Source organism: Protopterus annectens, chromosome 10.part0 (assembly GCF_019279795.1).
Source record: "Protopterus annectens isolate FY-2018-M chromosome 10.part0, PAN1.0, whole genome shotgun sequence".
In the NCBI taxonomy this organism is placed as follows: domain Eukaryota; kingdom Metazoa; phylum Chordata; order Ceratodontiformes; family Protopteridae; genus Protopterus; species Protopterus annectens.
The window spans coordinates 889,266,858-889,282,179 of record NC_056744.1 but is presented as its reverse complement, the minus strand read 5'-3'; the positions used below and the strand labels follow the sequence as shown (position 1 = coordinate 889,282,179).

Below are 15,322 nucleotides of genomic sequence, written 5' to 3'. Positions count from 1 at the left end.
GAGATTTGCAATACTCTGAAGAACCATCTAACAAAAATGTATGTAACTTCACGAGAAAATGTTCTATACTTACAAACTGCATAAAGTGACATCACTGAAGGTCAAATTGTGACTCACTCCAAGGGTGAAATGAGCTCTATCACCACACAAGTAGTGTGCTTTACACCAATGTATTTTTTTCATACTGCTTGAAATATAAAACATGCACACAGTAGAGTTAATGAATTTAAATTGCCCCATTTAGTTTCTCTTGCTTAACCCCTGATGCCATCACATTTCAGTGAATCTCAGATTTTATTATCAAAATTGCTTATATACCTTCTAAGTCCTAAGTTATCCAAATGTCTCTCAAATGTGAACTGAAGCACAAATCAAGGGATTGGTCACAAATGTCAATTTAACTAAACACAGCAGCAGGTAAATAAGTGAAATCAGAGGAAAATAAGTCCATTACATTGGTAGACTACACATCTCAGCAGTGGCCCAGTAGCTCTTGGATTGTAAAAGAAGATTTATCTGACAAAAGGCATCCACTTTCCTCTGGAGGTGGATTATCTCCAAGAATGAATACTATCACTACTACTGCATTTTCTACAGGCATAAAATTCCAGATTTTAGAAGAGAACAAAATATCTATATCCCCCTCCCATACTAACCAGCAGTCATCCAAGTAATGAAACCAGGAATGCATGGAACCAAGAAATTGGCTATTATCCCAATTCCATATAATTTCTTCCTCTAAGACACTCATAAAAATGTCTGCATATTTTGGGGCAAAATTAGCCCACAGGGGATATTTGGTAACTTTGCCTGTGAATGCCCTTTACACCAGCATCCCACATACAGGCGGGACAGGAGGCAGTTAGACATTTCTTAGAGAAGTAAGGTCAATATAAATTGGAATTTAATGAATTTATTCTGGCTCTGTTAACACTAACAAAAAATATTTCTTTCTTCCAGGAATCCTGTTATTTACAAACGAGTGTTACTGCAATGGATGCTAATTTTTACCCCAATATATGCACAATGTTTATGGGTTTCTTAGAGGAAGAAATTATATGGAATTGGAATAACAGCCAATTTCTTGGTTTCATGGATTCCTGGTTTCATTACTTGGATGACTGCTGGTTAGAATGGGAGGGGGATGTATATTTGTTAAGTAGTTCTCTTCTCTTTTTAAATTCCAACAGGTTTGGCATTTAAGTTTGATGTTCAGTACGATCAATATATGTAGCACAATTTTTAGATGTTCACATAAAAAAATAAAAAATTGAAAGATAAGTTCTCTTAAGACTACTGTTTACAGAAAAAACATACCATAAAAATGCTTTACGAGCAGATAGTTGTCATGCAAGACATATAATGAGAAACATTCCCACATCACAGTTTAAGGTTACAAATAATTTGTACTGATTTTGAAACTTACAATACAAAAAAGTGAGGATCATCAAACTAAAGCTTCACAATTTAAAGATGGATGTTGGGAAACTGTCTACAGTAAAAAACACTTTAAATACAAAGATACAGTAGATGAACAGAACAACACTAAATCTAGGTTTTATATTAACATCCAGTTCCAACACATACTGAAGCTAGGAAATCAGACAGACATTTTGTGGCATTGTGGGTAGTGATAAAATTTTTGAAGGAAAGGTGGAAAATAGACATATTTTTGATTATATGAATGGGAGATTGTTGGGACAATTTTCTAGCTTTAAACCTGTGAACAAACCATACCAGGTTAAACAGGGCTAGTGGGTTGTATGCCTTGTGGTAACTGTGTGTATTGTTCAAGTGTGGCTAAGACCAAATATTTTACTTCGGTCAATACTACTTGTACTTTTGAGAGAATGGGTTTGATTACTTGCACTACATCTTGCATTGTGTACATGGCTATATGTCACTGTGGCAGTTTCTGTGTTGTTCAAACTTCTAACAGAAATTTCATTTTGCTACACATTTAAATTGATATACATTGTAAGAGAGAGAAAGCAAATAAATTAACTACGACATACTACTCCAAGTTCTTTTTTCACTGGTACAGACAGTGTTGGGTGACATTATGAAGTCATTTAAACATGCCATTTTTAACTATCTGGAAAGAAAAAGGATTGCTAACTTAGGTGCTTTGTTAAAACTGGGTTTAAATGAAGAATTTTGATATTTATTGATATGTATTTAATATGCCTCTATTAATATATGTAAGCAAATATTTTCTTATATGTCCAATAATGACTGTATGAAAATATATATATTTTTTTACAATTGTAGCAATTATATGCCAATAGATGGTATGCGAGCAGTTTTATAAAAAAGTTTATATGCTCAAGCTATTCAATCTTTGGGTGAAAGACGCAATGACTGTATTCAAATGATTCAAATTAGGTTTCCCCACAACACTGATAAAGACTTCTTAGCAAAACCCTGGGTCTGTCATGGGATTATTGTGGTTCTTTGGGGTTTATTAAACAAGTTATTTCTTCACCATGTGAATGCTGGAAATTGGTTTGGTGAAAAAATATATGTATATATATATATATATATATATATATATATATATATATATATATATATATATATCACTTTTGGAACATTAAAATATTTGCTAGATTGGGGCACATACTGAACACTTTGAATCAATTTAGCTGTGTCCTCAACCATACAAAAGGAACACACATTTTTGTGATTGCAGTGACCTGATGTCTTGTTTAACTGGATCACCATTTCACTGAAGTGTGTGCTCTGAGTGAGATGATGGTACAGTGGGGATTACAATTCTCCTCTTTACCCACTATTGTGTGATCCCTAAACTACTACATTTAAAGTTACACAACTGTTTGGGGCACAAACTTATGTGGATCTTGCAAGCAAAACCATTGTGTTTCATGCTTTATTTTATGTACAAAGATTTCAGTACACTGAATGCTATACTTCAGAACATCTCAATAAAATTATACAATCTCCAGCTTAGTATATTTCATATGTACAGGTACATAGCTGTGTGGTGGTGGAGGGATGGGTCAGGTGTTCTGTGTCTCTTGACTTTCAACAGATTAAGAGTTGATGCATCGATTCCTGAGCAACTGTTTATTTGATGTACTTTAGGCTTTTCCCGGTTAGGGGTCGCCACAGTGGATCACCTTGTCTGCTCATGACTGACAGTGGAGTTTTATGGTGTCGAGTTGCCAGCCCAGCGCCCAACCTTCCACAGAACGCACACACATGAACACACTCGCGCCTAGGGCCAATTTAGAGCGTCATATCCAACATTTAAAAAGCAAAGGATATTCAGTGTCTTCTCTCCTTTCCTCAAGACTATATTGGATTTTATACCACTAAAGGACTGGACGTGATCCATCTTGGCTATCTGAGATTCAACCCAGCAAAAATGAGGCAATAGTGGTTCATAACACCATCTGTCCATCCCAACGTCCTTTCACTTATAGAGGTAATCAAGTAAAATATATATAACAAGTTTGCAATCTGTGCATTGTTCTTTACAACAGACTTGCACGGAAATGCTATGTACTGGCTTTTGTAATGCACAAGAAAAACAGTCCATGGATCTGCAACCTTATTACATCTACAGATCTTTACAGTGAATCATGCTCGCCTATCATCTCACTTAGATTACTGCAATGCTCTCAGACTACAGTTCTCAGAAGGTGATATGTCACATCTACAGAAACCACAAATTTTTGCATTGATGCTGTTACTGGGTGCTTCTGTTCTAAAAGTCTAGCTCAAAAGATTCTGGATGTCTGTCTTTTGCTTATTTGGTGACAGACCTCTGAAATCAACTACCTTCTCTGATTAGTGACTGCAATTCACAGACCTCATTAAGAAGCTCTCTTAAGTAGTCTTTTCAAAAGAATATACCTGAACCACAATAGATACACTAGTCTCAACTGTCAGTTTTTTCCCCTAATATTATTTTTATTGTGTTGGGGCTCTGCACTTTGTAGATGTTTTATTTTAATATTTACTATCTGATTTTTTAATGATAAACATTTAGCAAATCAACAATGAAATGTAGTAAATAGTGTGTGTGTGTGTGTGCGTGTATATATATATATATATATATATATATATATATATATATATATATATATATATTCAAGTGTGTATATATAGATTCGCTTCAGAATCTCGAAATTCAGAAACATCAAACTTCAAACTTCATATGATTGAGACCATATGATTGATGTTTCAGAATATCGAAATTTCAAAAATAAAAAAACAAACACAAATTTAAATGTTTCTGCAGGGGGGGAAGCCCCCTCACACCCCCCTACTTAAATATTCCAATTCAGAGATTGCACTACAGGGAGGTAAAGGGAAATCTCCGATTCTGCGCTGTATGCAGATCTCCATTCACAATGCTGGGATTCTGAAAGTTCGATCATATGGTCTCAGCCATATGAAATTCAATCTTTCAGGATTTCGGCATTGTGAAGTATTTCTGTATACATTCATGTGTCTATCTACTTATATAGCTATATATCTACACGCACACGAGCGCACACACACACACTGATGTGCACACTTAACCAACATCACAAAAATAAATACATGGTGGTCAGTAAGACAACAAATGTGTTCAAAGTTTGATGATGAAGACAAATGATGACTACTGGATTCATCTAATCTGCTAACGTTCATGTATACTAAAGCAGTGGAGCCAAGCAGACTTCTAAACAGCAATTCATTACTTCCAACTGAAAAAAGGCATACATCTGCCCCATGCAATTTTTTCATTATTTGTTTTGGCTATCATTATCTCTTACTGCCGATTTATGTCCTTTCCCAGTTAGCTCACTGTATTTCTCTCCCTCTCCAGGATCACCTCTTGTAGATCAAGGAAGGGACAAGGGTCCTGGCTGAACTCACCTATGATCCTGTTTGTGGGCCTCATTTCAGCAGAGAGAAAACTGTCTTCAGTTTCTATAACATGCCATTTCCACCTTTAGAAAAGCAAGAGCAAGGGATGGGCATCACATACACACATCAGTGCAGGCTTTTAGGATATGGGGAAAGGAAACCCTAGCTGGTGGGGAGAAAGCATGATGGTTGTAGGCATCTCCTTCCACCCTCATGCACTCCAGTACCTCAGCAGCATGTGTGTCATTGGGACACATGCCAATTTCCACCTAGGCATGGGCTGACCACATCCAAATCCCCAGTCCCCTTGCACCAGGACAGGTCAGTTTACACAGGTCATGCATTCCACCAGTTACTGCCCCAGCTCCTTCAGTACCAGGGATGCTAATCAAACTCAAGTCATCTAGGCCACAGTCAAGGCTTCACACTCTCTCTCTCTGTACCCCACAAACTCAGGGAGCATCATGTATTCCAGAAGTCAGTTTAAACACAGTTGCTCCAATAATCAAATGTCTCTACTGAGAAGATACTCCCATGTCACCTCACTTTTAAATTCACCTGACGTCATACGTTCTCATATTATTTTTGTTTCTGAAAGATGATTAGAAATGCTGAATCAGCATGAATATGAAAGACAGAACACTTGAAAATGAAGTCCAAGGTCTCTCAAAAATGGGAAATGAAGACACATTTTCACTTAAGGATGTGCAATTTCTACATGAAAATAATTAAGCAACAGAGGATATGGGGCAGAAAAAAGCTTTCCCCAGTGCAAAACTTAATTTAAAATACCACCAGAATACATTTTATATAATACCAAAATGTTATCTTGAAGTTCTACAAAATGGAAATTGCCAGCACAACTTACTACTATTACTACTTATTACTAATTTTAATTTGTCTCTAACTCTGAATTCACTTGTGGGTAGACATGCTAATATGATCTTGTTTTCTTGTAAAGCTGTGGTACAGCTGAAGTGTTGTCAACTCATGGTTCCATTCATAATGGAAGTAGTGAGAAATACTGGCAATATTGAAAAATGTCAGATTTTTTTTTTTTTTTTTGCAGTGATGGCGTTACATGCGTTTCCTACGTGTATTTAACATCAGCTATGAAAAGTTATTGGAAAATGGTGCACAATTAACTAATTTAACTTAGCCATTTTAAAAAGTGATACTTAGTAAGTTTCAGGTCCTTCCTCATGTCAGCCAGGGTGTCCTATTTATTGGCTTGTAAAGCACAACTAATTAAAGCAACTCTGGTTATCAGATTTACTCACATTCAGACTTATAAAAGGTTAAACAGGTTTATGACCCCAGTAAATGGAAAAAAAAGCTTAAGCTTGCTCAGAGTTAAAGAGAGTTAAAGATGAGTAATGAGTTATACATACCATATATAATATGAAATGTAAAAATGTAAAAGAGTTGTTGCTTCCTTTTCCTTACCAAAATACTTTCCAATGTGATAGGCATTGTGATGCAATAGCAACACTCCTAACGAAAAAAGTCAAACAGCTCCACAGCAGGTTTGCACACTTAAGATGAAGAGTGAGAAGAAGAACAGAGTGAGAAAAAGTATAATATATTTATTTTTAATGAGAACATATGGAGATAATCCTCTAGGGTGTTAGAAATGACAGATTTTGGCAGTATTTTGAGAATATTAGGTTACATTACTGGAACCTTTGAGCTGTAGATGGTCATCCATTATACACCTGGTTTTACAGCAAACATAGTAGAAATCAGAACTTTTAATATTTATCCGGGAATGCTTGTGATAACATTTGGAAATAAAGTCTCTATCCTCAAAAAAGCAGGAAAGATATATATGATAGAGTATATTCTATCAAACATAACTGTTTAAGAAACTCACCTTTGGGACAGTGACAGTGACAGAACACATAGTGAAATACATTTCTGTATTTTAGTATACTAAAGCATTCACATTTGAAACAACCAGGGATTTTCTTTTCCTAACATCTTTATTAAATCATATTTTAATTTGCAACAACGGTTGACCTATAGTAATAGAAAAGAAAGCAAACAAAGTATAGTTGTGCATTTAACTTGCCATAATCATAGATGTTTGAGTAGATCAATGTTGCAGTACTGAGACTTGGGACTTCCTGCCATGCAGATGCCTCTGGCCAGCCTGAACATCAGAGTCTTTTCACCATCCACCAGCTGTCAGACTTCCTCGGCCATTCAACAGTGTTAGCCAGTGCCATACGCAGATCCTTCTTGTCTGAGTTAAGGTCGAGCATGACCTGCCCAACCATTCCTACTATTAGCCATGGGTTCTACGCTGTGGAGTAAGGGGAGGGGATAAATGGGATCAGGGGCCCACCCAAACCTGAAGTAGAAAGGGAACAGAGAAGGGGAAAAGGTACCATAACAATGATCTATTCAAACATTGATAATTATGGTAGATACACAGTTGTACTGTGTTTATTGTAGTGAATGTTGCAGTACTGAGTCTTGGGAATACTCCCAAAGCTTCTTAGTTATGTGGTAGGGAGCAAAGGTTATCTGGGGACAGAAGCGGCTGCAGGATAGCAGAGGCAAACCTGGATCTCATTCTAGAGATGGTCTCCTGGTGAGAGTCAAAAGAAGGGAAAACCAGTGTTGCCTGGGCCAAAAGCTAACTATGAGAATCATTTTTGGCCTGTCTGACTTCACCTTTTGCAGATCCCTGGAGATGAAGGGTAGTAGTGGAAAAGCATAGCGAAAGAAGTCTGTTTTGGAGAAGACATCTCCTCTGCATGATCCTTTCTGCTGGGCTCATGAGCAAAATTTGCTTAACTGCTTGTTTTCTGTGGAAAGAAAAAGGTCCATCTCTGATACTATCCAGTTGTGTGAGAGGTCCAGAAAGAACTCTGTTTTCAACATCCATTTGGTGGGGTCCAAGAAATTTCTTCTTAGAGGTCTGCCAGCAAACTGCCCATACTGGGGATGTACGAGGCTATGTGTATTACCTTCAGTTGCTCGGTAACCAATCAAAGTTCCACTGCTAGTCTGCATAGGGGTATGACTATTCCCCCCACCGTTCAAGTACCACATGACTGTGGTAAGTTTAAAAGAAGATTTTTTTTTTTTAAGTAAAATGAGCACTGTAAAGCTCTGTGTATGAAGGGTATAAACTGTGGCAACTGTTTGCCACAGTTTAAAAGTATATTTTTTTAATGCTAAAACATGAGTGGCATAGAAATCAATTCTGACAGGGTGTGAACTGTAGCAACTGGCTGCTACATTTGTACCAAGCAGTTTACTACAGTTTAAAAGTAGAAATTTATTTTAAATAACATGCTGAAGGAGGGTCAGGAGGCATCTGCCAGTAGAAGGAATGATCACTTTTTTTTTTTTTTTGCTCTTCACTTGAATAAGCTGAGGGAGCTGGGCACTGGCTTGGTTCATAGTACCGGAAAAAGGAGCTAGTCAAGCCAGCTACATTTCTGTATATTGCTATTCATAATTAAGAGCTTTTAGCTGCATAATGTTTGTGTAGTGCATGGAGTGAGGTGATTACACTATGATATTCGAAAACAGATATCAGTTAAGCTCTAGAGTGATGCAAGGCTCAACCTTAACAAATTTTAAGCAACCTATGCATAAGTTAAGTAGGTCTGGGCTTAGGCTAGGCAGTAAAATATGTCAACACTGATGAGCAAATGAAAGTGGCAGAATTAAAGATTTGTTTCTGCCTGATATCCAGTTTGATAACATGCCCCTGACTTCCTGTTATGAACTTAGAAATTTACTACAAGAATAAGATGCGTTGCCTGCATTTTCAGAAGGATAAGAAGTCTGAAACTTAAATGCTTGTCATTATTTAGTGATCTTAATCCAAAGTAATTTGTCCGAAAACCAAGAACTTCATGAGGCACTGACCAAATATTTGAGGCAAAAATTGGGATAAGTAAGAGGCATGGCAGGTGAGTGGAAACCTAAGGGACTGAGTTACATCGCCTTTCTGACAGCATTCACTAAGTGCTGTATGGCTTTGAAAGCCAGTAAAACTCTAGTGCATTTTTTTTTCTTTTTTTACTGCAATTACTGGTACATACCAAGTCTGTTAGGATTACTATCCCCCTCATAATCCTCTACATTATCTTCTATTTAGTCTCTTCCTACATATTCTTAACAGAATAATTTTTATTTCAAACACCTAAATACTTCAGCTTACCATGCCACCATAAGCACTGGTACTGCTGAACTAATACAAGCATGAGTGCATACTTAACCACTTTTGTTTTATTTTCATTTTATATTCCAAAAAGATATGCAACTGTCTCAAAAACATTTAACACCAAATTGTTATTTTCTGGATTTATCAAGTACAAAATATCATCTGCAAATAAAGCTAACCTTCCTTGATTACCAGTTATATCCTTTAACTTGTGAATCCTGCATTTTCTTTGCTAACATCTCTAAATATAAAACAGGTAACAGAAAGGAAAGCAGACACACCTGTCTTATTCCTCTGTTCAAACAAAACTTGTCATAAAACATCCCTCCCACCTTAGTTCATGCTTCCAACCCTTCATACATCCCCTCACTATTAATATATTTGGGAATACAAATGTTATTTCTGCCCACTCAAACTCCTACCTTACTCTGCTGAATGCCTACCCTGCATCCAAGACTCATCAATAACAGCAATGCTTTCTTGCACTCCACCATTGGGTTGTCAGTGCTCTATTAATATTGACAAATCTTTGCCTCTCCCCCACAAAACAACACTGGTACAGATCTATAACATTTGGTAACCTTCTTTGCCATTCTCTTATCAAATACAGACAAACACTTTATAATCATGGCTTAAAACTGAAATGGGTCTACATGAAGCCATAGTTTTCCTCTGTTTGGGTAATACAGCCACTACAACTTCCTTCCAGGATGCTGACATCCTTATCCAAAGGGATAATTTAAAATGTCAGTCAATCTCTGGATGGCGCAGTGGTGGCGTTGTCGCCTCACAGCAAGAGGCTCTCCGGTTCGATTCTTGGCTGGGATTCGTGTGGGTTTCCTGCGGGTGCTCCGGGTTCCTTCCACATTACAAAGACATATGTTTGGAGCATTTCTCTCTGGGCTTCCGCTGAAAATTAGCTTCATTCCAAGTTGGATTTTGAGAGCATAAACAAGCAACTTTTCTCAAGACTCACCAAGATGCAGCAGCTCTAGAAAAAGTGTCAGCATCATAAAAACACTCAATGAATGTTAGATTACAAAGAAGCAGATAAAAAAACAGGCATTCAAACAATGTTACACACTTCAGAAGACAGGTTAGCAATCAACTATATGACATTCTCAAAAGGCAAAAGCAAAAACTAACATGTGAGTTGGGTAGTTTAAAATTCTGAATGTTAACATGGCAGAAGAGTAAACTTTCTTCCAAAATTTGACAAAAGGTTTGCCATTCTTATCAGAGGGAATGAGATTAGCATTAAAAATCTGTTTAAACAGAAGCAGTTCTGTATAATGAAATCACTGCAGGGTCTGCTTTAGAGTTATAAATCAGTTACTTGCAAGTCTGAGGTACTTTCTATAACCTATGAGACTTTATAGGAGAAGGAGGTTAACTGCCAGGTAAGCTGCAAACTGTTAGGAAAACATCTTCTAGAGCAGATAAAACAGAAGGGGAAACTGCAGATTGTGGAATATTCAAATGTAACAAAATTTTGAAGGGGAAATAGGAATTTCATTTTATTCCCAAATAAATAACACGTTCATTCTTGTTAAAATCTCAGACAAAAAGTTCTGTATTTTGTATGGAAATCTGATGCAACAATTTTTTCAGAATCAGACTCTATAGCTATTAAAAACCCTGAAGCACAACATTCTCCTTCTGATCCCTGCTTTTCTGACTGAAAATCTGAGTCAGAGAGAGAAGGATCTCCTTTACTTTTTCAGCTAGAAGAGGAGTTTGCCATATTAAATACAAAAATTAGTTCACTAGTAAATCCCAGCAAATCTTCCCTGCCCACAGAAACTGACAATGGAGAAATTGTATTTACTTTTCTAGGGAACACTCTACAACAAGACCAAACCAATTCAGGCAAACTAGCCAAAGGATCAGGCACACTTTCTCAGCTATGCAGTGGACCTTCACCCATCCCTCCTCCCAAGACCAACACAAGTGGTTTGCCTTTGCTCCCAGAGGACATTCCCATTCTATTGCCAAATAGGATGCCTCTAGCTTCTGGTCTTTTGTGGCTATAGGTGCTACACTAGAGGGACTGGGAGAAAATAATGAGTGGTCCTTGCAACCAACTGTGGCCACAGCAAAGTCGCCCATCAGTGGCTGATGCTCAGACGGAGCAAGCCTGCCACCCAGAGTACCTACTGACCTTATTTTTGCTTGTGGATGGGGAAAGCAGGAACCAAAGAGACCATTAACTACTCCATGAGTTTTGCTAAGAAGAAAGCCTTGATTGGTAACAGGAGCCTGGAAGAGCTAGTAAACATCACAAGGGAAAAAATGGTTTTGAGGTAAGAAAACCCACTGATGATTCCAAAAAGCAAAAGTTCTGCCCCTAACACACACAAAAAAACACACCAACATAAAACAAAGTAAAAAAAAACAGATTTTCACGCAGTTTCTTTACAAAAGCATTCACAAGTACAAATTCTCTGACAAGTAATAGTCTGAGAAACTGAATACCCCTAGCTTAAATAAAATATTTCACAGAAAAGCATGTTTCTTCAGAAAAAAATTAAGTTTTTCTCTAGCAGGAAATTTATCTGTCCTGCATTGCCTGCACTGAAAGATTGCTAGACGACAGTCAGCATAAAAAGCCTACTGTAGAGCACTTCAGCAGCAAGAAAGTGGCAAACTTTTTGGTGCACTGTTTCAATTTCTTTTTTCAATTATCTTCATTTTATTTATATGAAGCTGTGCTTGAGCTCCTGGGAGTTAGGGTGCAAGAAATGTAAACTTACATTTTTGAAAATCTGGCCAGTTGATCTTATCCTTTACAAAATATAAATCTAATAGCTTAGACCACTGCAACAGTGACCGACTGTCGAACATCTAGTTTTGTGGACTTGAACAGCTGAAGTATTCAAAGAGTTGTGTGCAAGAAGGAATTACCATCCCAGATCCATCACTTTGTGGTGATTTGAAACATGTCAAATAAAAGAAGATACTAACAGTGGCATGGAAGCCAAAACAGTGGTTAACTTCTGGAATAGACCAGGAGTCATCTTCGTCGATCAGAAGAAAGAGAGCTCAGTTAATGCCAGTGACAAGACTGAGCAGGCAGAAGAGACAGAGGTTACAAGTGAACTAAGTAGCACAGATAAAGATGCACTTAAAAATGGTGCAAGATCATTTCAGGAAATGGTCTAGGCTTTGCAGGTAGTGCAAAACCATCTGAAAAGAGCGACCTTAGAAACTGGTGTATCAAGATTAGCCTTGGAGAATGACAAAGAGCTGATCTGATTTTCTGAAGCCTTTGGTACTGTATAAATACAATCTTAACTGACAATGAAAATCCAGCGAGTGAAATATGTACTCACCCCATTACCAAAATTCAGAAAGAAGACTGGCAAATGAATGGATTGATTCAGATTTGACTCAGAGGTCACCTTAGGCAAAAAAGATGGATTTGTCCCCAATTAAACCCTATCCTTATGAAGAATAAGGTAAGGAAGACTGCAAGACAAAGTCTAAAGCCAAAAGACTCATCAGGATGAAGTTGCTGCAATTAAGAAAATAGTCTTCTACTATAAAAACTAAGTCCACAATAGCACCAGGTTCAAAAGGTGCCCTAGTTATGGCTTGTAGTAAGACAGATGCATCCCAAGGTGGAACCAGGTGTCTTAAAGGAGGGCTCAGAAGAAAGGTATTAGGTAACCTTGGGGAAGCTAAGGGAATATGGCCCTGACCAGCATGGAAATTGCCACCAGCTGTAACTTAATTGTACCAGATCCAGAACAAGATCCAAAACTCAATGAGGTGCACTTGATGTTGTAAGGGGTGGCAAATGGGTTCCAACAAAGGTGGTCCCAGCACCTGAATGGAACCCAGCCCCTCTAGGGCAGCATCCATTAATGTTTCCCCCTCTGTCCTGGGGGGGGGGGTACTGTCACTTGGAGTGTCCTGAACAAGCTGCTGTGACTTATGGAAGAATAACCACTTCCCACCCTTCTGATCATGCAAAAAGTTCCACTGGGAGGATTGAAAAATGAACTTCCATGGCATATGAACTTCCATGGCATACATCTTGCTGTCCTTTTTGCTCCTGGTGAAGATGTCCTTGACTTGAGTGCCAAAACAAAGTGGATGCATCACAGGTGCCATTAAAGGATGCTTTGAAGCACTTACCAAAACTACAGTAGAGCATCCAGCCATGATGCCAAACTGAGATGCTGGTGCCTGTTGCCCTAGCCATAACATCCCCTGTACTGGAAATGAGATGCAGGGATATGTTTGACATCTTCAGCATGATTCCCAACAGCCTCCATGGACTTGCAAGTCTCGATTATTGGTTGGGACACTACTGACTTAGAAACCTTGTTAATCAAGTCACTCTGAAGTCTAGACAGGTGTGCCATATAGTTCAGCACATGGAGAAAGTTAGCTAAAGTATAGGTGTGCTTCCCCCACTGTCACAACTCGCCGTTTGAAGGATGAAGAAATGCACTCTCTTCTGAAAGGTCATCCTTGGTGGCTGTGGCAACAATAATGGCATTGACCACACGTCCCTTTCTCCAATGAGACCTTTCCTCGGGTGAGACTAATATTTTATCTGGTTTCCCAGGTATATGCTCCACCACGTCATGTTCTGTCCATGCCCTCCTGAACACCAGTTGATAAGCACATCAGAAGGGGGTAACACCCAAGTCATGGATGGCCCTGCACTAAAGACTAAAACACAGACACTTGAGCCAAATTGGACTTCAGTGGTCCAACTCCCCTATCTCATCCAATTCAAAAAGGCCACTAAAGGAGGCTCACCACTGGGGGGATTTTGGAGATCTTTCTACCTCATCAAGGTCACAGTCCTCTGATAAAGGCTCCTAGGGGGAATCCAAGAGCCTCCGTTTTACACTGATGCTTCTTGTGCTCCACCAGGGGATGGGAGACTGGGGGTGTTCCTGGTCAGGGTCTGCAAAATGCCCTGTAGTACAGGCTGTCGTTAGACAAAGTGATCCTAAACTGAAAATCAAGGAAGACAAGTAGATTAGGATGGATCCGATACAGCATGTGATAACCCATTCACAGAGAGGGACAGAATCTCTCCACAACTTCAAAAGCTGATACAGAGGCCTGTCAACTGGGAAAGGACCTTCACTGAACCACAGGTCTAGAAGAAGCCCCCTGTCCCAGCCACCGACAAAGTCAGATATAAAGCAGAGAATGTAGCCAAGCTGTCCACAGCCTAAGCACCTATGGGGCAAGGACAGCTATGAAAGCCTCAGAGTTGAGCCAGAGCCCTTGGCTGTGGTAAGCAGATGGCTAGAACACAGTACAGTACATCAGGGTAGGCATATGCACCAATGAGGGAACCACATGGACAAAAGTCAGAACAGGAATACTGGTGCTGAAGGATGAACAAGTGAAGAAAAAACAGGGTAAGGGGAGGAAGATATAGCAGAAGTCAGACAAACTTTCAAGAGCACTGAAGGGCTTGCCTGAGAAAAGTCCCCTATTGTCCTGACTCTGCAGACCACCCCTGCTTCTAGAGTAGAGTCCACTGAAGTTCCTCCTCCTGCCTTGGTGAAGTACTGCCACTTGGAGTATCCTGAACAGCTGCTGTGACTTACAGAAGAAATAACCACTTCCCAACCCCCTTGTTGCTCAAAACACACCAACCAGCCAGCTTTCAAAAGCTCTTGTGCCTTCCCACATTTCTACTCAAACTGCTGACTGAATAGCCCTGAGGAGAGAAAAATCAGCAGTCATAGTGGAAAATCTTCAGGACTTTCTTGCCTAATAGTTAAGTGGTGGCACACTCATCCTGAACTAACCAAAGAAAAAAGCCAGTACACCACTAGGGGGATGGCAGTTGGGTGTAGCTACTCCAGCAGTGAAAGTCTGAACATCTACTGTTACAGGTTAAGTGCAACTTACGCAAATGTACTATGTTCATCATTCCCTCTGTTGCAGTAACCTTTATGGGGACATGGGTTGACTACCAAAGCCTAGCAACCTGGGAGAAGGAAGGGATATGGATCCAGGTGCCCCTGGATAATGGTCCTAGCTGAGCCAGTCCTGGATTTAGACAAAAGAATCCAGTAAGAAATGTCTTGCACATGTATATAGAGAGGACCATGTAAATGTCACTAGAAAACTTCTGAAGTCCACTCCTTTCCAATAAGCCATCTAAGAAGACAAGGCTCAATGACAGTCTGCCTGGATACAGCTCATGATGGCAGGTGTAACAAAAGGTAAAAGCCAAGGACAGCTATCTGGAAATAGTCTGTTTGACACAGGTTG

At 39.0% G+C, this 15,322-nt stretch overlaps 1 protein-coding gene across 1 annotated transcript in view; it reads right to left on the bottom strand.

Annotated features, from left to right (window-relative positions):
• Positions 1 to 15,322, bottom strand: part of FNBP1L (formin binding protein 1 like) — an 879,562-nt gene that overhangs the window by 580,171 nt on the left and 284,069 nt on the right. The gene's annotated exons all lie outside the window — the stretch shown is intronic.